This window comes from Lupinus angustifolius, chromosome LG09 (genome assembly GCF_001865875.1).
Source record: "Lupinus angustifolius cultivar Tanjil chromosome LG09, LupAngTanjil_v1.0, whole genome shotgun sequence".
NCBI lineage: Eukaryota > Viridiplantae > Streptophyta > Magnoliopsida > Fabales > Fabaceae > Lupinus > Lupinus angustifolius.
In genome coordinates, this window is record NC_032017.1 from 13,610,068 (window position 1) to 13,623,041 (window position 12,974).

The window sequence follows — 12,974 nt, forward strand, 5'->3', positions numbered from 1 at the left end:
CTCTTTGCAATCATCATCAATGAGAGAGAGGCCAAGAAAGTGTTTGATACGACACTTTCCTAAACTGGACAGTTTTGTTGGAATAGATTGATCACATAACCTTGCGAGGAATGAATTTGGTGCATTCAAATCAACTTGTTATGGGACCTGTACTCTCGGTTATTTCCGAATAGTTTATTGGGAGGATATTAGCATAAGGATGAATGAACCAAACATAGCATTCATATATTGTACTCGTGAATATTTATTCTTAAATCCTGAGATACAATTATCATTCATCATTGGCTCATACGTGTATGATAACATGTTATATTTGTATTTATTTTTTTTGTCTTGGTGTGATATTCTGTGTAATTCAACGACATTAGTGAAGAGTATTCATTAGATATTTTACTCCCTCTCTTTCTTTCTGGTGTACTTTTATACATCATTGCTTAGATGGACCGATCGATAATGATTCAGAATTACCAATTCACGATATCCTATGAGGGGACTTGAAGAGTTGATGAAGAGCGATACACCTACACCATCCCCTGTGACCTAGAGCTGGAGCTTGTGTATGACGGCTCCCATTATGCGCTTTCTAGCATACCATGTCACCAAAGAGACTTCTTTCACCTTACCAGGCAGGAGGCCCATACTTGCTGATCCGTCTACCCAGTCTGTGACTCCATGGAGACCAGCTGTTGTCGGACCCCGATTCTCCAAGGGACCTTGTGATGATCATTCTTCCCCGGCTCTGGGAGAGGGGAGGCGATCGTCGAAAAATGCTGAAAAGGTCGTCAGGGCCAGCAATGTTGCAGGATCGTCATGGAGGCGGATGAGTTGGAAGAATAAGGTGAGTTCTATGGGATCTTAGATGGACGATCTGAGTACCCTGCCAAACAACTGACGTTTAATAGGGTGAGGATTAGGACTCTGTGTTCCGACTTTGACACAATGTGATGTAATCCAATAAGGGGATAACATTTTTGTTTAGGATCATTCTTGATGGTAATTACTTGTTGGGACCTTTGGAATTGTATTTGTTTTGGATGTTTTGAATGTTGTTTGGTTGTGTTTTGGGTCGTGGGGTTTTAATTGTGTTTGATGGATTTGGTGGTTGTTTGGTTGATGATTGGTGTACTTGTGATGTTGTGGAATGTGTTTGGGATATGTTTGGTGAATTTTGGCCATGAGGATTAGGGTTATGTGAAAGTGTATTATGGATGTTTGGTCGTGGGAAATGAGGGGATTTTGGGTGGTTTTGGTGAGTGTTTGGCCGTGGTTTGGGAACAAGAAGATGGAGAAGACAAGAAGGATGGAGGCGCCACAAGAAGTGATTCTTGATAAGCCTTAAGGAATTTTCGCCACAAGATGAGTATCTTGATAAGAAAACAAGCTTGGTTGAACTAAGAACACTAGGAGGAATTCACTCATTAGCTATGAAATATTTCCAACAAAATATGAATTGATTCATTTGATTTTTCTTGCCATTACATATATGAAATTCGGTTACCCTATTCATTCTAATTGAAAGCATATTAATTTGGCATTCAAGCCTTGATTCAAACAAAGAAAAAACGTGTGAAATGTGTTAAAACCCTTGATGCACTCAGATTGCTCTTTCCATATATGGAAGCTTGTTTTGTGTGATGTATCCAGCCCTTTTTAGCACAAGGTTCAACCTCCTTGATTCATCTTCAAGTGTGATGATGTATCCAGCCTTTTTTAGCACAAGGTTCACCCTCCTTGATTCATCTTCAATTTCTCACGTGTAGTCTTCTTTAAAGGAGGAGTTTGCATTTGAAAATTCTTTCCTAATTGGCATACTTGTTCCTAATCTGATTTGATTTGAAAATTGGAACAAGTATGGAAACTTTCAATTTGTTTCCTTCTTTTGAGCCACACGTGCACTCTCTCTTTGGTAACCTTTTGAATTGTTTCCATAATGATGTTGCTCAATTAAGGAGGTGATATTCTTTGATTTGAGGCTGATTTCCCTTGGAATTACACGCCCCCCTTCATGCTCTTCATAAGGAAAGATTTCCTTTAATTCCTTGCTGGTTGCATGCCATCTTCAAGTCCTCCCATAAGGAAAGGAATTCAAACCTGGATTACAAGTTCCTTATGGCCATTTAATAAGGTAATTTCGGTCATATTTATTTTAGATACAAAGTAATAAAAGTTCCAAAGTAAAATAGGTAACTATCAAGTTCTTAAATACTAGTGAGGGTGTTAATCCCTCACTTTATTAAAACAGCTAAAGCATGCCTTAATCAAGCCCTCCTTGGCCGTGGCCAACTTGGGGAATTTCTATGAATATGGAGCAATTGATGGGCTTGATCTCCGTGTTGGGCCTAAAGCATGCCTTAATCAAGCCCTCCTTGGCCGTGGCCAACTTGGGGAATTTCTATGAATATGGAGCAATTGATGGGCTTGATCTCCGTGTTGGGCCTTGCATCTTCAAGTACTCCTTTGATGAGTTGATTGAGAGATTGATGAGCCTTCTTGCTCTTGGACCGAGTCATGGGCCCTCCAAGCCCAATTAGATCCTCTTCATTGTATGCCCTAGGTAGGGTTACATCATCCCCTCCTTCTTGGACTGGATTGGATTTCGAATCTGATTCAGCAATATCTTTATCACCTACATCAAACAAAGAAAGATCAACAACATTAAATGTGGCACTAATGTTTCCATACTCACCTGGGAGGTCTAGTTTATAAGCATTGTTGTTGATTCTCTCCAAGACACGAAATGGTCCATCTCCTCTAGGTTGGAGTTTGGATTTCCTTGGTGCAGGAAATCTCTCCTTCCTCCTATAGACCCATACTAGGTCTCCGGGTTCAAAGATGATCTCCTTTCGGCCCTTGTTGGCTTGTTTAACATAGCCCTCATTTTTATGTTCTATTTTGGTCTTGACCTTTTCGTGGATCTTCTTCACATAGTCCGCTTTAGACTTCCCATCCTTATGCTACAACATAGAAGAGTTAGGCACCAGAAATAAATCAAGAGGGGTTAGTGGTTGAAATCCATACATAATCTCAAATGGTGACATTCTAGTGGTACTATGAGTGGCCTGATTATAAGCAAATTCAACATGGGGCAAGCACTCTTCCCATCTCTTTATATTCTTTTTAATTATTGCCCTAAACAGGGTGGTTAGAGTTCTGTTCACAACTTCAGTTTGGCCATATGTTTGGGGATGGCACGTGATGGAAAAGAGGAGTTTAGTCCCAAGCTTTCCCCACAAGGTTCTCCAGAAATGACTAAGGAACTTAGTGTCCCTATCACTTACAATACTTCGTGGTAGACCATGTAGTCGTACCACTTCCTTGAAGAACAAATCAGCAATATGTGTCGCATCATCAATCTTTTTACATGGAATAAAATGTGCCATTTTCGAAAATCTATCTACCACTACAAAGATTGAATCTTTCCCAGCCTTAGAGCGTGGGAGTGCAACAATAAAATCCATTGACAAGTCTATCCAAGGATTATCAGGTACGGGCAAGGGAGTATAAAGCCCATGAGGCATACTCGTAGTTTTGGCCCGTTTACAAATAATACAATTTTCACATAATTTTTGGACATCCCTCCTCATATGAGGCCAATAAAAATGTTCCTTTAATATGTCCAAGGTCTTTTGGACCCCGAAGTGGCCCATTAGACCCCCTTCATGAGACTCCTTAACAAGCAAGTCTCTAATGGATACCTTAGGCAAACATAAGCGATTTTCCTTGAAAAGGAAACCATCTTGCCTATAATATCCATTAACAGCCACATGTTCACATTTATTAAACAATTCAGAAAGTTCAGCATCATCAGCATACAAATCTTTTATGTGTTCGAAACCAAGAAGTTTGGTTTCTAGGGCTGCCAGCAAATTTTGCCTTCTTGATAAGGCATCGGCCACAGTATTGGCCTTTCCCTTTTTATGTTTTATAACATAAGGGAACTGTTCCAGAAATTCAACCCATTTAGCATGTCTTTTATTCAACTTACCTTGCCCCTTGAGGTATTTTAGTGACTCATGGTCACTATGTATGACAAACTTCTTAGGGAGGAGGTAGTGATGCCATGTTTGTAATGCCCTTACCAAGGCATACAACTTCTTGTCATAGGTGGAGTAGTTCAGCATGGGCCCACCTAACGTTTCACTGAAATAGGCCACAGGGTGGCCTTCCTGTATCAAAACAGCTCCAATACCCATAATAGAAGCATCACATTCAATTTCAAAAGATTTAGCAAAATTAGGTAATGCAAGAATGGGTACATGGGTTAATTTTTCCTTAAGCCTCTTAAAGGCTTCTTCCTGTTTCTCACCCCATTTGAATCCAACGTTCTTTTTCACAACCTCATTTAAAGGTGCAGCTAGGGTACTGAAGTCCCTAACAAAACGTCGGTAGAAGCTAGCCAAGCCATGGAAGCTTCTAACATCAGTGACAGTTTTGGGGGTGGGCCATTCTTGTATGGCCTTGATGTTTTCTTGATCAACATGGACCCATTGGGCATTTATTAGAAAGCCCAGAAAAATGACATGGTCCACACAGGAAGAGCCTTTCTCAATATTGGCATACATTTTTTCTTTTCTCAAAACAAGTAAGACCTCTCGGAGGTGCTCATAGTGATCATGCATAGTTTTACTGTATATCAATATGTCATCGAAATAGACAACCACAAATTTTCCCAAAAACTCTTTTAAAACATGATTCATTAATCGCATAAATGTGCTGGGTGCATTAGTTAGCCCAAAAGGCATAACTAACCACTCATACAACCCAAACTTGGTTTTAAAAGCAGTTTTCCATTCATCCCCTTCCCTTATTCTAATTAAGGTTCAACCTCCTTGATTCATATTCAATTTCTCACGTGTAGCTTTCTTTTTAGGAAGAGTTTGAATTTTGAAAATTCTTTCCTAATTGGCATACTTGTTCCTAATCTGATTTGGTTTGAGTTTTGGAACGAGTATGGAAACTTTTAATCCCTTCTCATCTGCCTCCTCCTTTTTAATGTGTGGATTGATTTGCCATTGAATTTGTTTCCTTGTTTGGAGCCACACGTGCACTCCCTCTTTGGAAACCTTTTGAATTGTTTCCATAATGATGTTGCTCAATTAAGGAGGTGATATTCTTTGATTTGAGGCTGATTTCCCTTGGAATTACACGCCCCTCCTTCATGCTCTTGATAAGGAAAGATTTCCTTTAATTCCTTGCTGGTTGCATGCCATCTTCAAGTCCTCCCATAAGGAAAGGAATTCAAACCTGGATTACAAGTTCCTAATGGCCATTTAATAAGGTAATTTCGGCCATATTTATTTTAGATACAAAGTAATAAAAGTTCCAAAGTAAAATAGGTAACTATCAAGTTCTTAAATACTAGTGAGGGTGTTAATCCCTCACTTTATTAAATCAGTTAAAGCATGCCTTAATCAAGCCCTCCTTGGTCCTGGCCAACTTGGGGAATTTCTATGAATATAGAACAATTGATGGGCTTGATCTCCATGTTGGGCCTTGCATCTTCAAGTACTCCTTTGATGAGTTGATTGAGAGATTGATGAGCCTTCTTGCTCTTGGACCGAGTCATGGGCCCTCCAAGCCCAATTAGATCCTCTTCATTGTATGCCCTAGGTAGGGTCACATCACAATGGAGGAAATGGAGGTTGAAGACGATGTCGATTGTGTGGAGTTAGTCTGCATAGAGGACTCTTGGAGATAGTAGACCTCTCATCGGACTTAGAGCCTGAGGAGGATTCGAGCGAGGGCTCTAGTACCCCCACTAGCCCTGGAGCTAATCGCTAGGACCTGCTTCTTTTCTTTTTCTTTTTGAAATATGGATACTTGTGTTGGGTACTTTTGTAATGTTGATGCCCTTAGCTTATTTTCTACTCATTTTTAATTTATAATTTTTAGTTCATGCAATGATTAGATTTCGGCTTCTATTTTGTAACCACATTGTACTAGACCAAACAACACCTTGCTGTGTGAGTTGTGGAGTCAAGTCTTTTATAATGAAAAACATTCAAAAAAGTTTTGTACCATTTTCAATTACCATTAGGTATAAGTTATTTACTCTCCACAGTTTATAAAAATGTGACTTCTTAAAAAAAGAATGGATATAAGGAAAACAATTTGTGATTTATATATTACATAAAAGAAAAAAATTACCCATTTACTAAGAGATTAATTATATTATTTATGAAGTGATTTTTGGGGCGTTACACCATCACGTCCACATCGAGATTGAGCATAAAAACCAGGTTGAAATTGGAGGTCTTGGTTGAATACCATAATAGTTAGGAGAATGAACCTTAACAGATGGAGAAGGCATTGAGGAGGAGACTGAGCAACAACATTTGCTGAGAGTGCATCAGACACATATTTATTCTTGTTCGTAATTAATTTTGATTCAAAAGTCAGTAAAAATTGCTCTAAATCATGAATTGAAGGAGGATTAATCTGACTTTCAATAGAAGTAATGGCATTCTGAAAATCTTCATTTAAACCATCCAGAATGCAATCAACATATTCTTCTAGAGTAATTGGTGTTCCAATTTAAATTAAGGAATCAATTAGGGTTTTCACCTTAGAGAAAAATTCAGAAAAAATCATGGATCCTTGAAAAAGAGATCTATGTTGAGTACGTAATTGACGACTCCTAACTTTTGTGTGTGAGTTGCAAAATGCATGTAATTCACTCCATAACTACTAGGAGTGAACACAACCAACCACACATAGATGAAGAGACTCGGAAATTGAGTTGAGAAGCCATGAAAATACTACTCGATCTTGCTCTTCCCACACTAAGAATCTAGGATTCACGTGATGCGTATCACGATCCAAATCAGACAGAAACCGCAGAAGAATATCATTAGCGTGAACGAATCTGAGTGAACGATTGGATTTCAGAACCGCAAGAACGAATTGGCTCCACGTAAGGTAGTTATTTTTCGTGAGCTTCGCACTTGGAATTTGAAGAGAAAAAGTTGAAGATTAAGCATGAAGAGGAGCTGCAGTAGAAGATGAAAGAGGTGGAAATGAAGTTTCTTGAGGAGGATCGTTAATAGTGTTGGTTATTGGCTCTGATACGATGTAAGAAAATGAAGAAGATGAAGAGAAAGTAGAGAGAGAAACCCTAATTCAATGAGAGAGAAACCCTAATTCAATGAGAGAGAAAGAAACTGATTTTGTAACCAACTTTATTGTTAGTTATTTCTAATTCTAAAAAGTTACAAATGAATAGCCTACTCATTTCTATTTATAGAGAATGAATAGCTCTTTAGGCAAAGCTAAAACTAACTCTTATATCAAGAGTGTATAACTACTTAATACAAATGTAAAGTTTATTAGTTATTTCTAATACCTTCAAATTTATTTTTCAAAGTTCATGTTATATTTGTATGACTTTTGTGAACTAATTGATATAGTTTAGTAGCTCTACCAAAGTTAATTCTTAATTTTTTTTTTATGAACTGATCTGGTATAGTTCGGTAACTTCAATTTTCATACACGGAAGCAATACTATGATATATTGATATATGCATTGGTTAATTGTCATTGAGTTGACTATTCTAATTTATATGCATTATTTGCCATTGAGTTGAGTATGAGAGCATATAACTATATATGGTAATTTGAGTTTAGGAAAAAATAGATCGCAATAATTGGTGTTCACCAAAATAATTCACTAACTTGTATTATTTTACTTTCAATATGTTCAAGATTCTTCTACTACCTCAACTTCTTTTAGTTCTTCAAGTTCAAATTGTAATGAAGATAATGGACATATTATAACAATTTTTATTACTAGAGTTTTTTCATTTGGTTATTTTATTTTATTCAATTATTGATGTCCTTTTTATTCTCTTTTGGAAACAAAGATTGTATCTATTTGGATGAATTATTTGATCTAAATTATGTATTTTTTAGGATTATAATACTTTTTTTATGTATGTTATATATGTAGTTATTTTTAGATGGACATATTTAATTCATACACTTCATCAGATTGTATGACTTTCTTAATTTAAAATATAATAATATGTTCAGATATTTATTTTTCAATTGTATATTCAAATTATGATATCATATTTCCACCAATCACTAAAACATGTCGAAATGGATGAGACTGTGGGTATAAGTAAGTCTATTATAATATCACCAATACTTATGCAAATAGAATTAAACCCTATGTATAAAAAAATATTCATCTATAGTGATGGACAAAAACGGAAGGTATAAGTTTTAGTCTTATATTTAGTGGCGGATCTTGATCTAAATTTTAGGGGGCAACAATACTTAATTAAATTTACAATTAAAATTAATTGAGTAACAAAAAATATACATGATTGGATCAAATGTAAAAAATTTAGCTATTTCTTTATCAATATAAATTATTATGTTCTCTACAAGAAACTCATCTTCTATCTTACTACTTAATTTTGTTTGGTTTTTTTTATTACTCAAATGATATTTTATATAGTAGTTGAACCACAATAGCTAAGATAAGACAAATAACTTGATAAAACAATATATGACTAAAAACATATGATTGAGAATTTTTCAAGCTTGAATGTTTAACGACAACAAGAACAAAATTTTAAAATTGGCATCTTAGACTAATATTCTTTTGCTCATTGAAATTCAAAGCATATTATTTTTGGACAAAAATACATATATTGTCAATATTAAATGACTTATAAGCATTATTACGGTATATATTATCAATACATACATAATCTATTTCATCGAATGGAAAATCATTACGAAATCAAATAAAGTTATATTATTAGAAGCAACATCAACATCAACATCTACATGTGTAAGAGAACTTCCATTATGCATAATTTTTAGAAGGACCACACAAGTGTTAGTATATTTATATATCAAGTTACAAATTAAAGAAATATGTGAGATTCAACTACTATCTTCTTATAGATATCATTTGAGTGTAGATAAAGGAAGTACATTTGTTATTCTAAAAGATTGTGTCAATCAATGTGTCACTTTTTATAATTTAGAAGTTTAATAATTAAGTATTTTTTGGCCAAACACAATAAGCGACACACTTTTTAGAACAACAAATATATTCCAATGGATAAAAAGGTAAAAAAATGTATTCTAAAAAATTCTAGGGCACAACTGCCCCCACCTGTCCCTTAAAAGCTCGTCGCTGCTTATACCAAAGGTTTTGACTACCATCACAAAAACCTATAATGACATGAAAAATCCATAGTTATAAACACATGTAGTGAAAAATATAATCTGAAGATATAGGTCTAAGTTTTATACCCACGCTCAGTGGTAGATCTTGCTCTAAAGTTTAGAGGGGACATTAATATTTAATTAAAATTTAAATTTAAAATTATTTGATTAACAATACAACATATATATATATATATATGTATAATTGTTTCATTCTTTCAAAATAACATATTAGTTCTAGAGTAAACTAGCAAGATACCCGTGCAATACTTCTTTGCTGCAAGATTAATACACTACAAAGTAAAAGGGATACAGGCACATTCGTTTTGCCACATTTGTGGAAACCGTGGCAAACTTAAGATTAGGCCCAACATTGTGAAATGTATGTGAGCCCAAATTGGTATTATACAGTAAAGGCCTTATACCTCTTCTTCCCTCCCTCCAAAATACTTCATCTCTTTTCCATCAAACCTTCTTCCATGAAGGCTTCTTCTATCACTGCTCAAAGCTTCTTCCATTGAAGCTTCTTTTATCACTGCTCAAAGCTTCTTCCATCACATGTATTTGCAGTTTCTTCTCAAGTATATTAACATGCATTTTTTCAATTTTATAATATTGTTTAAAATTTTAGGAAATACGATTATGTCAAATCCCAATCCCTATGTTCGAGCGAGCACTCTCCTATCGCCGGTACAATCTTCACAGCGACGCCATCGATGCCAGCGGAATTTCCTCCTCCGATGAATCTAAACAAAGAAGCACAAGCTCTTATTTTGTCGTATCACCAATAAGGTTTCCAATTACGTCTCCAAAATCAGGGGTTCTAGTTACAACTGCTCTTGTTCTATCATCATATTCTTCATTCTTCTCTTATCGTTGGCTTCGTCGTTTCTCTTCACCTCCGTGGATTTTTTTTTGTATTTCCTCTTTTGATCTTGTCTCGAATGCTCGGTTTTTTGGATTTAATGGACTTGAATCTGATTTTGGAGCACGCAGTGTGCCTTTGTGTAAGTTTCTTTTAAATGCGTGCGTTGTATTTGATCTGATCTATTTATTCTCATTCTCACCATTTTTAGGGTTTTTAATTAATCGGACCAAGATAGAATGCTAGATTTGGGTTTAGAGCTTTGTTTGTTTTTGGAAAATCATTTGGTTTGAATGTTATTAATGAAGAAAGGAAACCAATTTTAGTAACCAATGCTTAATGAATTGGTCATGAATATGCAGGCAACAATAATTGTTAGGTGCCAGATGCTGAATGCAATCACAATAGAGCATTTCGTCTTGAGACTCTTTATCACTTGAAGTTTGTAAGTGCAATAATCTTATCCTTTATTTTGATTTTAGAGTTTAAAGATAACAAATTCAACTTCCTTTTTTGAAGTTCTTGTTGTGTTTTACACTGTTTTAAGTGTTCTAAAATTATATTACAAATCATCCCTTAATTTCCTTATTGGCTTCCTGAGACAGACATGTCCAAAAGCTACCAAAAATGAAGAGGTGAATGCAAGAAGCATATTTGGTCATGAATGGTCTAAGACTCTGAGCCTTTGGTTACATTTGCAATTTCATGTGGAAGCTGTTCTTCACCAGTAGTATGTTTTAATTTATGAAATCTTAGCTCATAAGAGTGTTATCACTGTTATGTGAATTTTTGTTGGTATAGTCAAGGTTATCCTCTCATTCAATGACTAAAGAACTAATCCTTTTCGGAGTGCTTCGTTGCTCCTCCCAACAATTATATGTGAGGAACTAATATTATATGTGAGGATTAAACTGGGAAAGTAATGAGAAAATTATAATACCACATTAAACAGACTAAAATCTTTCCATATTATTTCTCTCTCACGTTACCTCATATTAGCATGAGGCAGCTAGTATGATTAGAGTTTCATTGTTAGAAGTTTTAGTGAGGCTAGTGATATTTAAATGGCGGTAAGTGTAGAGATGAAATGTGAGGTGATGCATGTGACTGTTTAGGTTGTATTACTCAAATGTAACAGGAATTATGAAATGTTTTGTGGCCAAAGTGGAGAAAAACTAAATTGATACGGAACAGCTAAATTGATAAGATTATACTTTAAAAAGAAAATTTGAAGAAGCAGAATGGTCTCTTCGGGAAAATGGTTATTTAAACTATGAGGCTCGTTAAACTGAACTTTGGTTTGAAACTGTGGGTAACTATCATCCTTCTCGTAACACACTTTCATAATATTTTAATTCTTCAAATAAATAACTACATAATGTTTAGTTTGGTAGTTAGAGTATTGTAACTATTTTACTGTGTTTGTGTGCATTTCAGCTTTTGTGGCAAAGTTGGTGTTGAGAGAGGAGAATGTTAATGTTTCAGCTTTTGGGATTTTCTAACATTATTTTTCACAGTGATGGAAATGATATGGTCCTTCATGTTGTTCATCAATCTTGTAGACATTAGATCCTTCGAGGTAAATATAAATCTCATTCTATAGTTTGTTTTTCAATTTTCTCATTTTGTTTCTAATTTTCACATCTCTAATTTCATCTCTCTCAATCCATAATTTCATACCAGTAACCCAAGCACTAGCAAAGCATTATATTCTCCAAAATGTTTCATTGCATCATGGTTGGACAGTTCAATTGTTAAGGCTCTCCTATACTCTTCAACCTCATCAGCAACGCTCCTTTATAGGTAAATAAATATCCAATTTTGAGGTTTCTACTTTTCAATTTTATCAATTTGTTTCTAATTTTTGAAAGTCTAATTTTGTATCTCTCAACTATCTTGTATTTGTTAATTTATCAATGGTCTTAAGCAAATTTGGTTGCTGTAATTCATTTTTTCTTTCATTGTTTAGGATTGATTTATGAGTGTATATTGTTGTAGATGATTTAGAGATTCTTTAACTTGTACTTATGAATGATGTCAAATAATTAGCTCTTTGGCTTTTTCTTTTAGGCATTTCAAGGATTGAAAACCACTATTTTGTGAACAAAGGATTCTTACCCCCATGTCCATTCTTGTTGGAGGGGTTGGTAAAATTAACTGCCTAATTCTTACCCCCATATGCCTAATTTTTGTGCTAAGATTTCAATTGCCTTCTCTTGTTTCAGGCGGCTTCTAATTTATATACTGAATCCTTTCCTAAGAATGAAATAACTGATCAAATTGAATTACTTGGCTACCCTGAACCACTAGGATGCGTCATCAAACAAATTTTATGAAAAGTACTTCATATTTCATATTTTGGCTTAAGTTTGTGCATGCACATTCACTTAATAATTAACATATTTATTTTATTGACAGATGCAAATGTTCTGGTGAAGGTGATCTGAAGTCAAGGGTAATGAGTTTGTTTGATTTAATATGGAACTATAGATGGGATGCAAAAGTAGTTTTAGTGTTTGCTGCTTTTGCTACAAAATATGATGAATTCCGGAACCTTACACAATTATACCCTTGTGATACTTTGGTTGCTTCGATCATGAGGCTTAAGCAACTGCCATACAAATTAAGGGCCCTAAAGCCACAAATCAAGGCATTGAGCTTGTTGGTTAAGACCATGATGGATGTGGCAATGTGAATCATTAAGTTTGAGTCTATGCCACTTCAACATGTAGAACTTGGAAATGATGTACTAATTGTCACTGTCCCTCATATTTTGTGAACCACTATTTTTTTTTATTTGTACACATAGTTTTGCCTAGTTTGATGAATTATATGTTGAACTCTGATTAATTTCAACAAAAAAATTAATGATTGACTGAGAAGAAATGAAATGTATGTTTTTGCAGTTAAAAAAGTAGCAAATATA